Source organism: Gallus gallus, chromosome Z, assembly GCF_016699485.2.
Source record: "Gallus gallus isolate bGalGal1 chromosome Z, bGalGal1.mat.broiler.GRCg7b, whole genome shotgun sequence".
NCBI classification, from domain to species: Eukaryota; Metazoa; Chordata; class Aves; order Galliformes; family Phasianidae; genus Gallus; species Gallus gallus.
Window position 1 is genome coordinate 27,666,318 of NC_052572.1, and position 14,722 is coordinate 27,681,039.

General features: G+C 58.0%; 2 long non-coding RNA genes across 2 annotated transcripts; both read right to left on the bottom strand.

Annotated features, from left to right (window-relative positions):
- Positions 1-53: 53 nt before the first annotated feature.
- LOC107052264 lies at positions 54-6,154 on the bottom strand. The gene is made up of 2 exons (XR_001464652.3): positions 2,534-6,154; positions 54-2,318 (listed from the first exon to the last, which is right to left on the bottom strand). It is a non-coding gene; the product is annotated as an uncharacterized LOC107052264 (long non-coding RNA).
- Positions 6,155-6,840: 686 nt separating this feature from the next.
- Positions 6,841-14,497, bottom strand: LOC112530634. The gene is made up of 2 exons (XR_003072414.3): positions 8,095-14,497; positions 6,841-7,879 (listed from the first exon to the last, which is right to left on the bottom strand). It is a non-coding gene; the product is annotated as an uncharacterized LOC112530634 (long non-coding RNA).
- Between the last annotated feature and the right edge of the window lie 225 nt (positions 14,498-14,722).

Consider the following 14,722-nt stretch of genomic DNA (forward strand, 5'->3'; position numbering starts at 1 on the left):
AGGGGTGGCCGCGGACAGGAAATCCCTCCCCTTTACCTACATAGGGAGGCGCCATTTTCTTTCAGTCTGCCTTTCACAGGGAGCTGCCGCCATTTTGTGAAACTGCAGGGGCGCCATTTTGTTTCAGTCCACATTCCATAGGGGGGAGCCTCCATTTTGTGGCACTTTGTAAGCCACGGGTTTGCGTAGCGCTCAGTGATTGGCTGAGCGGCCTTTGTTTTAGCAGCTGTCATTTTCTGCCATCTCCCTCGGACCGGCTGGCTAGTCCCTTTGGAGCAGGACGTGCTCAGGTGTTACAAGACGTGTGTTCCTATAGACGTGTAGGGGGTGTAGGTGCCGTCAGTGGAGGTTGACGGTGGCCTCTGAGGAGAAGGCAGGGCTGCCCCAAGGCAGATGCCAGCAATCTGATCTGGCTCCGGTGGCACTGCCACAGGGCAAAGCTGAGCCCAGCGCGCGAGGTTGCGGTGCCTTGGGGCATGAACCCAGAGGGGAGGAGAAGAAAGAGGACAGCGGCTGCTGTCCAGCAGTGGGGAGAGAGGAAGGAGAAGCGTGAGAAACGGCCCTGCTAATGTCCAGTTGAGCAGAGGAGGAGCAGGAGGTGGGTCGGGAGGAGGAGCAGGAGGAGGAGGGAGAGGAGGGGCAAGAGGAGGGGCAGGCTGAGGTGGGAGAAGGATGAGGACCGGGAGGAGGAGGAGGCAGAGCAGGAGGAGCGGGAGGAGCGGGAAGAGGTGCTCCAGGAGCTGGAGCAGAGCTTCCCCTGCAGCCCAAGGAGGAGAGCATGCCAGAGCAGGCTGATGTGTCCCTGAGGGAAGCAGCAGCCCTCCGTTTGCCCGCGTGGGTGCTGGGGAGAAGTGTTAGGAGGAAGGAGCATCAGGGAGGAGCTGTGACGGACCGCCTGTGATGGCTGTGGGTCCCGAGGCAGGCACGTGGGGAGGTGAGGTCTGGGAACTGAGTATTAAGGAGAGAAAGGGAGCCTGGGAAGTAGCGAGAGGAGGAGAGGTGGAAAGTGGTTTTGTTCCTTGCTGTCCGCCGCTGTTTGCAATTGGCAGTAATGTAAATCCACTCAGTGCGCGTTGAGATTGTTTTGCCTGTGAGGGTGATTGGTATAGTGAGCTCCCTGTGTTAGTGTTAACGCTGGAGATTGCCCAACTTACTGTGCACCCGATCCTGCTGAGGACAGAGAGTTAGAGGGGGGCTGTGATGGCAAGGGGCTGCCGGCCAAGCTGGGAGCCGTACAGCAAAATGCACTCTCATCGACATCTAGAGAGCGCACTTGGTACATGCTAGTAAATCTATTTCATTTCCTTACAAGTAGGTGCTCCCGAGACTGCACTGCTCTCTGACTGCAGTACTTTAGTTGTTGTGATTTGGCCTGGGATTGAGTGCCGTGGCCTGGCAGAGTCTCACGGGTGCTGGTTATTGGATTCTTTTCGTGAAAACAGAGGTGCTAACACACGCGTGCTTTTGGCTGCTGCAGAGCAGTGCTTGCACAGAGCCAAGGACTTTTCTGCTTCTTGTGCTGTTCATCCAGCGAGGAGGCAGGGGACAGAGCAGAAGCTGGGAGCAGCCACAGCCAGGAGACGGAGCCACACAGCCGGCCCAAACGGGCCGGGATGTCACGCTCGGCAATGAAAGCGTGTGTCAAGCAGGAGGAATGGGTCATGGTGGGATGGATGCTCTTGCCTTCCCAAGAGATGGTTACGTGCACTGAGCGCGCTGTTCCTGGATGTGGCTGAATATCGGCCTGCCGATGGCATGCAGGGAATGTGTCCCCCGTTTTCCTGGTTGTGCGGGCCTGGTTTTTGCTTTCCCTAGTACGGTGTCTTGCTCTCAGCCCCCTGAGTTCTCGCACCGTTGCCTTCCCGCCTTTGTCCCCGCTCCCGACCTGGGGCCGGTGAGACAGGGCTGTTTATCAGTCTGCGGGGCTAAACCACGACAACGCTAGCAAACAGACACACGTGTATCAAGATAATAACAACATTAGATACGTGTACGTACTCCTAAAAGCGTGGGCGTCAACGGGGCAGTCTGTTCTTTCCAGACAAGCTTTTGCTGAACTGCGTGAATGCAGAAATTCAGCAGGCACACCCAGGAAAGACAGCATTGGTTGGAGGAGCTCCTCAGCAGCAGAAAGTGGTGGTTACATCTGCCCCAGCCTTTGTGCCGAAAGCTCAGGTGACTCCCGGCGTGCGCTTATGGCAAGCGGAAGGATTGCTTAAGGCCATCACTAAGTGACCCGTGGACCAGGTGGGCACAAGACTGTTCTACCAGCTGCATTTGTTTTTGCAGCGGCTGTGTTTTCTTGCCCGGCACGTGACCTGTAACGCCGAGAAAAGAAAGCACCTGGACACAAGCACCACAGCAGTTCAAATCGCACAAACACGGTCAGGGTGTGCAGGTCACTTGTTCTCTCACCTTCCCGGTGAAGAACAGGAAGGGCCCACCTGGCCGCCTAGAAAGGGGCCAACAAACACCTCCCCACGCTCACCGCTATCTGGGGTCCCGCTCGCCGACTTTACCGCTTCAGGCTCACCTGACTACACACAGCGGGCAGATGAGCTCCCCCTACCGCTCGGCCGGCAAGACGCCGAGCAGTGTGGAGCGTGCAGCTGCTGCTGCTGCTGCTGCTTCTGCGGGTGGTGGTGCTCTGCTGAGCGGCGCCTCCATCCTGCAGCTCTTCCCAGCTACCAGCTGGAGGCACACTGCGCAGAGTGCATGCCAGGGCAAGGAATGTTTTGGGAGTGAAGGGGAGGTCCCAGCGCTACTGGGCCTGCCCAAAGGGAGGGGTGGCCCGGACAGGAAATCCCTCCCCTTTACCTACATAGGGAGGCGCCATTTTCTTTCAGTCTGCCTTTCACAGGGAGCTGCCGCCATTTTGTGAAACTGCAGGGGCGCCATTTTGTTTCAGTCCACATTCCATAGGGGGGAGCCTCCATTTTGTGGCACTTTGTAAGCCACGGGTTTGCGTAGCGCTCAGTGATTGGCTGAGCGGCCTTTGTTTTAGCAGCTGTCATTTTCTGCCATCTCCCTCGGACCGGCTGGCTAGTCCCTTTGGAGCAGGACGTGCTCAGGTGTTACAAGACGTGTGTTCCTATAGACGTGTAGGGGGTGTAGGTGCCGTCAGTGGAGGTTGACGGTGGCCTCTGAGGAGAAGGCAGGGCTGCCCCAAGGCAGATGCCAGCAATCTGATCTGGCTCCGGTGGCACTGCCACAGGGCAAAGCTGAGCCCAGCGCGCGAGGTTGCGGTGCCTTGGGGCATGAACCCAGAGGGGAGGAGAAGAAAGAGGACAGCGGCTGCTGTCCAGCAGTGGGGAGAGAGGAAGGAGAAGCGTGAGAAACGGCCCTGCTAATGTCCAGTTGAGCAGAGGAGGAGCAGGAGGTGGGTCGGGAGGAGGAGCAGGAGGAGGAGGGAGAGGAGGGGCAAGAGGAGGGGCAGGCTGAGGTGGGAGAAGGATGAGGACCGGGAGGAGGAGGAGGCAGAGCAGGAGGAGCGGGAGGAGCGGGAAGAGGTGCTCCAGGAGCTGGAGCAGAGCTTCCCCTGCAGCCCAAGGAGGAGAGCATGCCAGAGCAGGCTGATGTGTCCCGAGGGAAGCAGCAGCCCTCCGTTTGCCCGCGTGGGTGCTGGGGAGAAGTTTTAGGAGGAAGGAGCATCAGGGAGGAGCTGTGACGGACCGCCTGTGATGGCTGTGGGTCCCGAGGCAGGCACGTGGGGAGGTGAGGTCTGGGAACTGAGTATTAAGGAGAGAAAGGGAGCCTGGGAAGTAGCGAGAGGAGGAGAGGTGGAAAGTGGTTTTGTTCCTTGCTGTCCGCCGCTGTTTGCAATTGGCAGTAATGTAAATCCACTCAGTGCGCGTTGAGATTGTTTTGCCTGTGAGGGTGATTGGTATAGTGAGCTCCCTGTGTTAGTGTTAACGCTGGAGATTGCCCAACTTACTGTGCACCCGATCCTGCAGAGGACAGAGAGTTAGAGGGGGGCTGTGATGGCAAGGGGCTGCCGGCCAAGCTGGGAGCCGTACAGCAAAATGCACTCTCATCGACATCTAGAGAGCGCACTTGGTACATGCTAGTAAATCTATTTCATTTCCTTACAAGTAGGTGCTCCCGAGACTGCACTGCTCTCTGACTGCAGTACTTTAGTTGTTGTGATTTGGCCTGGGATTGAGTGCCGTGGCCTGGCAGAGTCTCACGGGTGCTGGTTATTGGATTCTTTTCGTGAAAACAGAGGTGCTAACACACGCGTGCTTTTGGCTGCTGCAGAGCAGTGCTTGCACAGAGCCAAGGACTTTTCTGCTTCTTGTGCTGTTCATCCAGCGAGGAGGCAGGGGACAGAGCAGAAGCTGGGAGCAGCCACAGCCAGGAGACGGAGCCACACAGCCGGCCCAAACGGGCCGGGATGTCACGCTCGGCAATGAAAGCGTGTGTCAAGCAGGAGGAATGGGTCATGGTGGGATGGATGCTCTTGCCTTCCCAAGAGATGGTTACGTGCACTGAGCGCGCTGTTCCTGGATGTGGCTGAATATCGGCCTGCCGATGGCATGCAGGGAATGTGTCCCCCGTTTTCCTGGTTGTGCGGGCCTGGTTTTTGCTTTCCCTAGTACGGTGTCTTGCTCTCAGCCCCCTGAGTTCTCGCACCGTTGCCTTCCCGCCTTTGTCCCCGCTCCCGACCTGGGGCCGGTGAGACAGGGCTGTTTATCAGTCTGCGGGGCTAAACCACGACAACGCTAGCAAACAGACACACGTGTATCAAGATAATAACAACATTAGATACGTGTACGTACTCCTAAAAGCGTGGGCGTCAACGGGGCAGTCTGTTCTTTCCAGACAAGCTTTTGCTGAACTGCGTGAATGCAGAAATTCAGCAGGCACACCCAGGAAAGACAGCATTGGTTGGAGGAGCTCCTCAGCAGCAGAAAGTGGTGGTTACATCTGCCCCAGCCTTTGTGCCGAAAGCTCAGGTGACTCCCGGCGTGCGCTTATGGCAAGCGGAAGGATTGCTTAAGGCCATCACTAAGTGACCCGTGGACCAGGTGGGCACAAGACTGTTCTACCAGCCGCATTTGTTTTTGCAGCGGCTGTGTTTTCTTGCCCGGCACGTGACCTGTAACGCCGAGAAAAGAAAGCACCTGGACACAAGCACCACAGCAGTTCAAATCGCACAAACACGGTCAGGGTGTGCAGGTCACTTGTTCTCTCACCTTCCCGGTGAAGAACAGGAAGGGCCCACCTGGCCGCCTAGAAAGGGGCCAACAAACACCTCCCCACGCTCACCGCTATCTGGGGTCCCGCTCGCCGACTTTACCGCTTCAGGCTCACCTGACTACACACAGCGGGCAGATGAGCTCCCCCTACCGCTCGGCCGGCGAGACACCGAGCAGTGTGGAGCGTGCAGCTGCTGCTGCTGCTGCTGCTTCTGCGGGTGGTGGTGCTCTGCTGAGCGGCGCCTCCATCCTGCAGCTCTTCCCAGCTACCAGCTGGAGGCACACTGCGCAGAGTGCATGCCAGGGCAAGGAATGTTTTGGGAGTGAAGGGGAGGTCCCAGCGCTACTGGGCCTGCCCAAAGGGAGGGGTGGCCCGGACAGGAAATCCCTCCCCTTTACCTATATAGGGAGGCGCCATTTTCTTTCAGTCTGCCTTTCACAGGGAGCTGCCGCCATTTTGTGAAACTGCAGGGGCGCCATTTTGTTTCAGTCCACATTCCATAGGGGGGAGCCTCCATTTTGTGGCACTTTGTAAGCCACGGGTTTGCGTAGCGCTCAGTGATTGGCTGAGCGGCCTTTGTTTTAGCAGCTGTCATTTTCTGCCATCTCCCTCGGACCGGCTGGCTAGTCCCTTTGGAGCAGGACGTGCTCAGGTGTTACAAGACGTGTGTTCCTATAGACGTGTAGGGGGTGTAGGTGCCGTCAGTGGAGGTTGACGGTGGCCTCTGAGGAGAAGGCAGGGCTGCCCCAAGGCAGATGCCAGCAATCTGATCTGGCTCCGGTGGCACTGCCACAGGGCAAAGCTGAGCCCAGCGCGCGAGGTTGCGGTGCCTTGGGGCATGAACCCAGAGGGGAGGAGAAGAAAGAGGACAGCGGCTGCTGTCCAGCAGTGGGGAGAGAGGAAGGAGAAGCGTGAGAAACGGCCCTGCTAATGTCCAGTTGAGCAGAGGAGGAGCAGGAGGTGGGTCGGGAGGAGGAGCAGGAGGAGGAGGGAGAGGAGGGGCAAGAGGAGGGGCAGGCTGAGGTGGGAGAAGGATGAGGACCGGGAGGAGGAGGAGGCAGAGCAGGAGGAGCGGGAGGAGCGGGAAGAGGTGCTCCAGGAGCTGGAGCAGAGCTTCCCCTGCAGCCCAAGGAGGAGAGCATGCCAGAGCAGGGCTGATGTGTCCCGAGGGAAGCAGCAGCCCTCCGTTTGCCCGCGTGGGTGCTGGGGAGAAGTGTTAGGAGGAAGGAGCATCAGGGAGGAGCTGTGTCGGACCGCCTGTGATGGCTGTGGGTCCCGAGGCAGGCACGTGGGGAGGTGAGGTCTGGGAACTGAGTATTAAGGAGAGAAAGGGAGCCTGGGAAGTAGCGAGAGGAGGAGAGGTGGAAAGTGGTTTTGTTCCTTGCTGTCCGCCGCTGTTTGCAATTGGCAGTAATGTAAATCCACTCAGTGCGCGTTGAGATTGTTTTGCCTGTGAGGGTGATTGGTATAGTGAGCTCCCTGTGTTAGTGTTAACGCTGGAGATTGCCCAACTTACTGTGCACCCGATCCTGCTGAGGACAGAGAGTTAGAGGGGGGCTGTGATGGCAAGGGGCTGCCGGCCAAGCTGGGAGCCGTACAGCAAAATGCACTCTCATCGACATCTAGAGAGCGCACTTGGTACATGCTAGTAAATCTATTTCATTTCCTTACAAGTAGGTGCTCCCGAGACTGCACTGCTCTCTGACTGCAGTACTTTAGTTGTTGTGATTTGGCCTGGGATTGAGTGCCGTGGCCTGGCAGAGTCTCACGGGTGCTGGTTATTGGATTCTTTTCGTGAAAACAGAGGTGCTAACACACGCGTGCTTTTGGCTGCTGCAGAGCAGTGCTTGCACAGAGCCAAGGACTTTTCTGCTTCTTGTGCTGTTCATCCAGCGAGGAGGCAGGGGACAGAGCAGAAGCTGGGAGCAGCCACAGCCAGGAGACGGAGCCACACAGCCGGCCCAAACGGGCCGGGATGTCACGCTCGGCAATGAAAGCGTGTGTCAAGCAGGAGGAATGGGTCATGGTGGGATGGATGCTCTTGCCTTCCCAAGAGATGGTTACGTGCACTGAGCGCGCTGTTCCTGGATGTGGCTGAATATCGGCCTGCCGATGGCATGCAGGGAATGTGTCCCCCGTTTTCCTGGTTGTGCGGGCCTGGTTTTTGCTTTCCCTAGTACGGTGTCTTGCTCTCAGCCCCCTGAGTTCTCGCACCGTTGCCTTCCCGCCTTTGTCCCCGCTCCCGACCTGGGGCCGGTGAGACAGGGCTGTTTATCAGTCTGCGGGGCTAAACCACGACAACGCTAGCAAACAGACACACGTGTATCAAGATAATAACAACATTAGATACGTGTACGTACTCCTAAAAGCGTGGGCGTCAACGGGGCAGTCTGTTCTTTCCAGACAAGCTTTTGCTGAACTGCGTGAATGCAGAAATTCAGCAGGCACACCCAGGAAAGACAGCATTGGTTGGAGGAGCTCCTCAGCAGCAGAAAGTGGTGGTTACATCTGCCCCAGCCTTTGTGCCGAAAGCTCAGGTGACTCCCGGCGTGCGCTTATGGCAAGCGGAAGGATTGCTTAAGGCCATCACTAAGTGACCCGTGGACCAGGTGGGCACAAGACTGTTCTACCAGCCGCATTTGTTTTTGCAGCGGCTGTGTTTTCTTGCCCGGCACGTGACCTGTAACGCCGAGAAAAGAAAGCACCTGGACACAAGCACCACAGCAGTTCAAATCGCACAAACACGGTCAGGGTGTGCAGGTCACTTGTTCTCTCACCTTCCCGGTGAAGAACAGGAAGGGCCCACCTGGCCGCCTAGAAAGGGGCCAACAAACACCTCCCCACGCTCACCGCTATCTGGGGTCCCGCTCACCGACTTTACCGCTTCAGGCTCACCTGACTACACACAGCGGGCAGATGAGCTCCCCCTACCGCTCGGCCGGCGAGACGCCGAGCAGTGTGGAGCGTGCAGCTGCTGCTGCTGCTGCTGCTTCTGCGGGTGGTGGTGCTCTGCTGAGCGGCGCCTCCATCCTGCAGCTCTTCCCAGCTACCAGCTGGAGGCACACTGCGCAGAGTGCATGCCAGGGCAAGGAATGTTTTGGGAGTGAAGGGGAGGTCCCAGCGCTACTGGGCCTGCCCAAAGGGAGGGGTGGCCCGGACAGGAAATCCCTCCCCTTTACCTACATAGGGAGGCGCCATTTTCTTTCAGTCTGCCTTTCACAGGGAGCTGCCGCCATTTTGTGAAACTGCAGGGGCGCCATTTTGTTTCAGTCCACATTCCATAGGGGGGAGCCTCCATTTTGTGGCACTTTGTAAGCCACGGGTTTGCGTAGCGCTCAGTGATTGGCTGAGCGGCCTTTGTTTTAGCAGCTGTCATTTTCTGCCATCTCCCTCGGACCGGCTGGCTAGTCCCTTTGGAGCAGGACGTGCTCAGGTGTTACAAGACGTGTGTTCCTATAGACGTGTAGGGGGTGTAGGTGCCGTCAGTGGAGGTTGACGGTGGCCTCTGAGGAGAAGGCAGGGCTGCCCCAAGGCAGATGCCAGCAATCTGATCTGGCTCCGGTGGCACTGCCACAGGGCAAAGCTGAGCCCAGCGCGCGAGGTTGCGGCGCCTTGGGGCATGAACCCAGAGGGGAGGAGAAGAAAGAGGACAGCGGCTGCTGTCCAGCAGTGGGGAGAGAGGAAGGAGAAGCGTGAGAAACGGCCCTGCTAATGTCCAGTTGAGCAGAGGAGGAGCAGGAGGTGGGTCGGGAGGAGGAGCAGGAGGAGGAGGGAGAGGAGGGGCAAGAGGAGGGGCAGGCTGAGGTGGGAGAAGGATGAGGACCGGGAGGAGGAGGAGGCAGAGCAGGAGGAGCGGGAGGAGCGGGAAGAGGTGCTCCAGGAGCTGGAGCAGAGCTTCCCCTGCAGCCCAAGGAGGAGAGCATGCCAGAGCAGGCTGATGTGTCCCGAGGGAAGCAGCAGCCCTCCGTTTGCCCGCGTGGGTGCTGGGGAGAAGTGTTAGGAGGAAGGAGCATCAGGGAGGAGCTGTGACGGACCGCCTGTGATGGCTGTGGGTCCCGAGGCAGGCACGTGGGGAGGTGAGGTCTGGGAACTGAGTATTAAGGAGAGAAAGGGAGCCTGGGAAGTAGCGAGAGGAGGAGAGGTGGAAAGTGGTTTTGTTCCTTGCTGTCCGCCGCTGTTTGCAATTGGCAGTAATGTAAATCCACTCAGTGCGCGTTGAGATTGTTTTGCCTGTGAGGGTGATTGGTATAGTGAGCTCCCTGTGTTAGTGTTAACGCTGGAGATTGCCCAACTTACTGTGCACCCGATCCTGCTGAGGACAGAGAGTTAGAGGGGGGCTGTGATGGCAAGGGGCTGCCGGCCAAGCTGGGAGCCGTACAGCAAAATGCACTCTCATCGACATCTAGAGAGCGCACTTGGTACATGCTAGTAAATCTATTTCATTTCCTTACAAGTAGGTGCTCCCGAGACTGCACTGCTCTCTGACTGCAGTACTTTAGTTGTTGTGATTTGGCCTGGGATTGAGTGCCGTGGCCTGGCAGAGTCTCACGGGTGCTGGTTATTGGATTCTTTTCGTGAAAACAGAGGTGCTAACACACGCGTGCTTTTGGCTGCTGCAGAGCAGTGCTTGCACAGAGCCAAGGACTTTTCTGCTTCTTGTGCTGTTCATCCAGCGAGGAGGCAGGGGACAGAGCAGAAGCTGGGAGCAGCCACAGCCAGGAGACGGAGCCACACAGCCGGCCCAAACGGGCCGGGATGTCACGCTCGGCAATGAAAGCGTGTGTCAAGCAGGAGGAATGGGTCATGGTGGGATGGATGCTCTTGCCTTCCCAAGAGATGGTTACGTGCACTGAGCGCGCTGTTCCTGGATGTGGCTGAATATCGGCCTGCCGATGGCATGCAGGGAATGTGTCCCCCGTTTTCCTGGTTGTGCGGGCCTGGTTTTTGCTTTCCCTAGTACGGTGTCTTGCTCTCAGCCCCCTGAGTTCTCGCACCGTTGCCTTCCCGCCTTTGTCCCCGCTCCCGACCTGGGGCCGGTGAGACAGGGCTGTTTATCAGTCTGCGGGGCTAAACCACGACAACGCTAGCAAACAGACACACGTGTATCAAGATAATAACAACATTAGATACGTGTACGTACTCCTAAAAGCGTGGGCGTCAACGGGGCAGTCTGTTCTTTCCAGACAAGCTTTTGCTGAACTGCGTGAATGCAGAAATTCAGCAGGCACACCCAGGAAAGACAGCATTGGTTGGAGGAGCTCCTCAGCAGCAGAAAGTGGTGGTTACATCTGCCCCAGCCTTTGTGCCGAAAGCTCAGGTGACTCCCGGCGTGCGCTTATGGCAAGCGGAAGGATTGCTTAAGGCCATCACTAAGTGACCCGTGGACCAGGTGGGCACAAGACTGTTCTACCAGCTGCATTTGTTTTTGCAGCGGCTGTGTTTTCTTGCCCGGCACGTGACCTGTAACGCCGAGAAAAGAAAGCACCTGGACACAAGCACCACAGCAGTTCAAATCGCACAAACACGGTCAGGGTGTGCAGGTCACTTGTTCTCTCACCTTCCCGGTGAAGAACAGGAAGGGCCCACCTGGCCGCCTAGAAAGGGGCCAACAAACACCTCCCCACGCTCACCGCTATCTGGGGTCCCGCTCGCCGACTTTACCGCTTCAGGCTCACCTGACTACACACAGCGGGCAGATGAGCTCCCCCTACCGCTCGGCCGGCGAGACGCCGAGCAGTTTGGAGCGTGCAGCTGCTGCTTGCTGCTGCTGCTTCTGCGGGTGGTGGTGCTCTGCTGAGCGGCGCCTCCATCCTGCAGCTCTTCCCAGCTACCAGCTGGAGGCACACTGCGCAGAGTGCATGCCAGGGCAAGGAATGTTTTGGGAGTGAAGGGGAGGTCCCAGCGCTACTGGGCCTGCCCAAAGGGAGGGGTGGCCCGGACAGGAAATCCCTCCCCTTTACCTACATAGGGAGGCGCCATTTTCTTTCAGTCTGCCTTTCACAGGGAGCTGCCGCCATTTTGTGAAACTGCAGGGGCGCCATTTTGTTTCAGTCCACATTCCATAGGGGGGAGCCTCCATTTTGTGGCACTTTGTAAGCCACGGGTTTGCGTAGCGTTCAGTGATTGGCTGAGCGGCCTTTGTTTTAGCAGCTGTCATTTTCTGCCATCTCCCTCGGACCGGCTGGCTAGTCCCTTTGGAGCAGGACGTGCTCAGGTGTTACAAGACGTGTGTTCCTATAGACGTGTAGGGGGTGTAGGTGCCGTCAGTGGAGGTTGACGGTGGCCTCTGAGGAGAAGGCAGGGCTGCCCCAAGGCAGATGCCAGCAATCTGATCTGGCTCCGGTGGCACTGCCACAGGGCAAAGCTGAGCCCAGCGCGCGAGGTTGCGGCGCCTTGGGGCATGAACCCAGAGGGGAGGAGAAGAAAGAGGACAGCGGCTGCTGTCCAGCAGTGGGGAGAGAGGAAGGAGAAGCGTGAGAAACGGCCCTGCTAATGTCCAGTTGAGCAGAGGAGGAGCAGGAGGTGGGTCGGGAGGAGGAGCAGGAGGAGGAGGGAGAGGAGGGGCAAGAGGAGGGGCAGGCTGAGGTGGGAGAAGGATGAGGACCGGGAGGAGGAGGAGGCAGAGCAGGAGGAGCGGGAGGAGCGGGAAGAGGTGCTCCAGGAGCTGGAGCAGAGCTTCCCCTGCAGCCCAAGGAGGAGAGCATGCCAGAGCAGGCTGATGTGTCCCGAGGGAAGCAGCAGCCCTCCGTTTGCCCGCGTGGGTGCTGGGGAGAAGTGTTAGGAGGAAGGAGCATCAGGGAGGAGCTGTGACGGACCGCCTGTGATGGCTGTGGGTCCCGAGGCAGGCACGTGGGGAGGTGAGGTCTGGGAACTGAGTATTAAGGAGAGAAAGGGAGCCTGGGAAGTAGCGAGAGGAGGAGAGGTGGAAAGTGGTTTTGTTCCTTGCTGTCCGCCGCTGTTTGCAATTGGCAGTAATGTAAATCCACTCAGTGCGCGTTGAGATTGTTTTGCCTGTGAGGGTGATTGGTATAGTGAGCTCCCTGTGTTAGTGTTAACGCTGGAGATTGCCCAACTTACTGTGCACCCGATCCTGCAGAGGACAGAGAGTTAGAGGGGGGCTGTGATGGCAAGGGGCTGCCGGCCAAGCTGGGAGCCGTACAGCAAAATGCACTCTCATCGACATCTAGAGAGCGCACTTGGTACATGCTAGTAAATCTATTTCATTTCCTTACAAGTAGGTGCTCCCGAGACTGCACTGCTCTCTGACTGCAGTACTTTAGTTGTTGTGATTTGGCCTGGGATTGAGTGCCGTGGCCTGGCAGAGTCTCACGGGTGCTGGTTATTGGATTCTTTTCGTGAAAACAGAGGTGCTAACACACGCGTGCTTTTGGCTGCTGCAGAGCAGTGCTTGCACAGAGCCAAGGACTTTTCTGCTTCTTGTGCTGTTCATCCAGCGAGGAGGCAGGGGACAGAGCAGAAGCTGGGAGCAGCCACAGCCAGGAGACGGAGCCACACAGCCGGCCCAAACGGGCCGGGATGTCACGCTCGGCAATGAAAGCGTGTGTCAAGCAGGAGGAATGGGTCATGGTGGGATGGATGCTCTTGCCTTCCCAAGAGATGGTTACGTGCACTGAGCGCGCTGTTCCTGGATGTGGCTGAATATCGGCCTGCCGATGGCATGCAGGGAATGTGTCCCCCGTTTTCCTGGTTGTGCGGGCCTGGTTTTTGCTTTCCCTAGTACGGTGTCTTGCTCTCAGCCCCCTGAGTTCTCGCACCGTTGCCTTCCCGCCTTTGTCCCCGCTCCCGACCTGGGGCCGGTGAGACAGGGCTGTTTATCAGTCTGCGGGGCTAAACCACGACAACGCTAGCAAACAGACACACGTGTATCAAGATAATAACAACATTAGATACGTGTACGTACTCCTAAAAGCGTGGGCGTCAACGGGGCAGTCTGTTCTTTCCAGACAAGCTTTTGCTGAACTGCGTGAATGCAGAAATTCAGCAGGCACACCCAGGAAAGACAGCATTGGTTGGAGGAGCTCCTCAGCAGCAGAAAGTGGTGGTTACATCTGCCCCAGCCTTTGTGCCGAAAGCTCAGGTGACTCCCGGCGTGTGCATATGGCAAGCGGAAGGATTGCTTAAGGCCATCACTAAGTGACCCGTGCACCAGGTGGGCGCAAGACTGTTCTACCAGCCGCATTTGTTTTTGCAGCGGCTGTGTTTTCTTGCCCGGCACGTGACCTGTAACGCCGAGAAAAGAAAGCACCTGGACACAAGCACCACAGCAGTTCAAATCGCACAAACACGGTCAGGGTGTGCAGGTCACTTGTTCTCTCACCTTCCCGGTGAAGAACAGGAAGGGCCCACCTGGCCGCCTAGAAAGGGGCCAACAAACACCTCCCCACGCTCACCGCTATCTGGGGTCCCGCTCGCCGACTTTACCGCTTCAGGCTCACCTGACTACACACAGCGGGCAGATGAGCTCCCCCTACCGCTCGGCCGGCGAGACGCCGAGCAGTGTGGAGCGTGCAGCTGCTGCTGCTGCTGCTGCTTCTGCGGGTGGTGGTGCTCTGCTGAGCGGCGCCTCCATCCTGCAGCTCTTCCCAGCTACCAGCTGGAGGCACACTGCGCAGAGTGCATGCCAGGGCAAGGAATGTTTTGGGAGTGAAGGGGAGGTCCCAGCGCTACTGGGCCTGCCCAAAGGGAGGGGTGGCCCGGACAGGAAATCCCTCCCCTTTACCTACATAGGGAGGCGCCATTTTCTTTCAGTCTGCCTTTCACAGGGAGCTGCCGCCATTTTGTGAAACTGCAGGGGCGCCATTTTGTTTCAGTCCACATTCCATAGGGGGGAGCCTCCATTTTGTGGCACTTTGTAAGCCACGGGTTTGCGTAGCGCTCAGTGATTGGCTGAGCGGCCTTTGTTTTTAGCAGCTGTCATTTTCTGCCATCTCCCTCGGACCGGCTGGCTAGTCCCTTTGGAGCAGGACGTGCTCAGGTGTTACAAGACGTGTGTTCCTATAGACGTGTAGGGGGTGTAGGTGCCGTCAGTGGAGGTTGACGGTGGCCTCTGAGGAGAAGGCAGGGCTGCCCCAAGGCAGATGCCAGCAATCTGATCTGGCTCCGGTGGCACTGCCACAGGGCAAAGCTGAGCCCAGCGCGCGAGGTTGCGGCGCCTTGGGGCATGAACCCAGAGGGGAGGAGAAGAAAGAGGACAGCGGCTGCTGTCCAGCAGTGGGGAGAGAGGAAGGAGAAGCGTGAGAAACGGCCCTGCTAATGTCCAGTTGAGCAGAGGAGGAGCAGGAGGTGGGTCGGGAGGAGGAGCAGGAGGAGGAGGGAGAGGAGGGGCAAGAGGAGGGGCAGGCTGAGGTGGAGAAGGATGAGGACCGGGAGGAGGAGGAGGCAGAGCAGGAGGAGCGGGAGGAGCGGGAAGAGGTGCTCCAGGAGCTGGAGCAGAGCTTCCCCTGCAGCCCAAGGAGGAGAGCATGCCAGAGCAGGCTGATGTGTCCCGAGGGAAGCAGCAGCC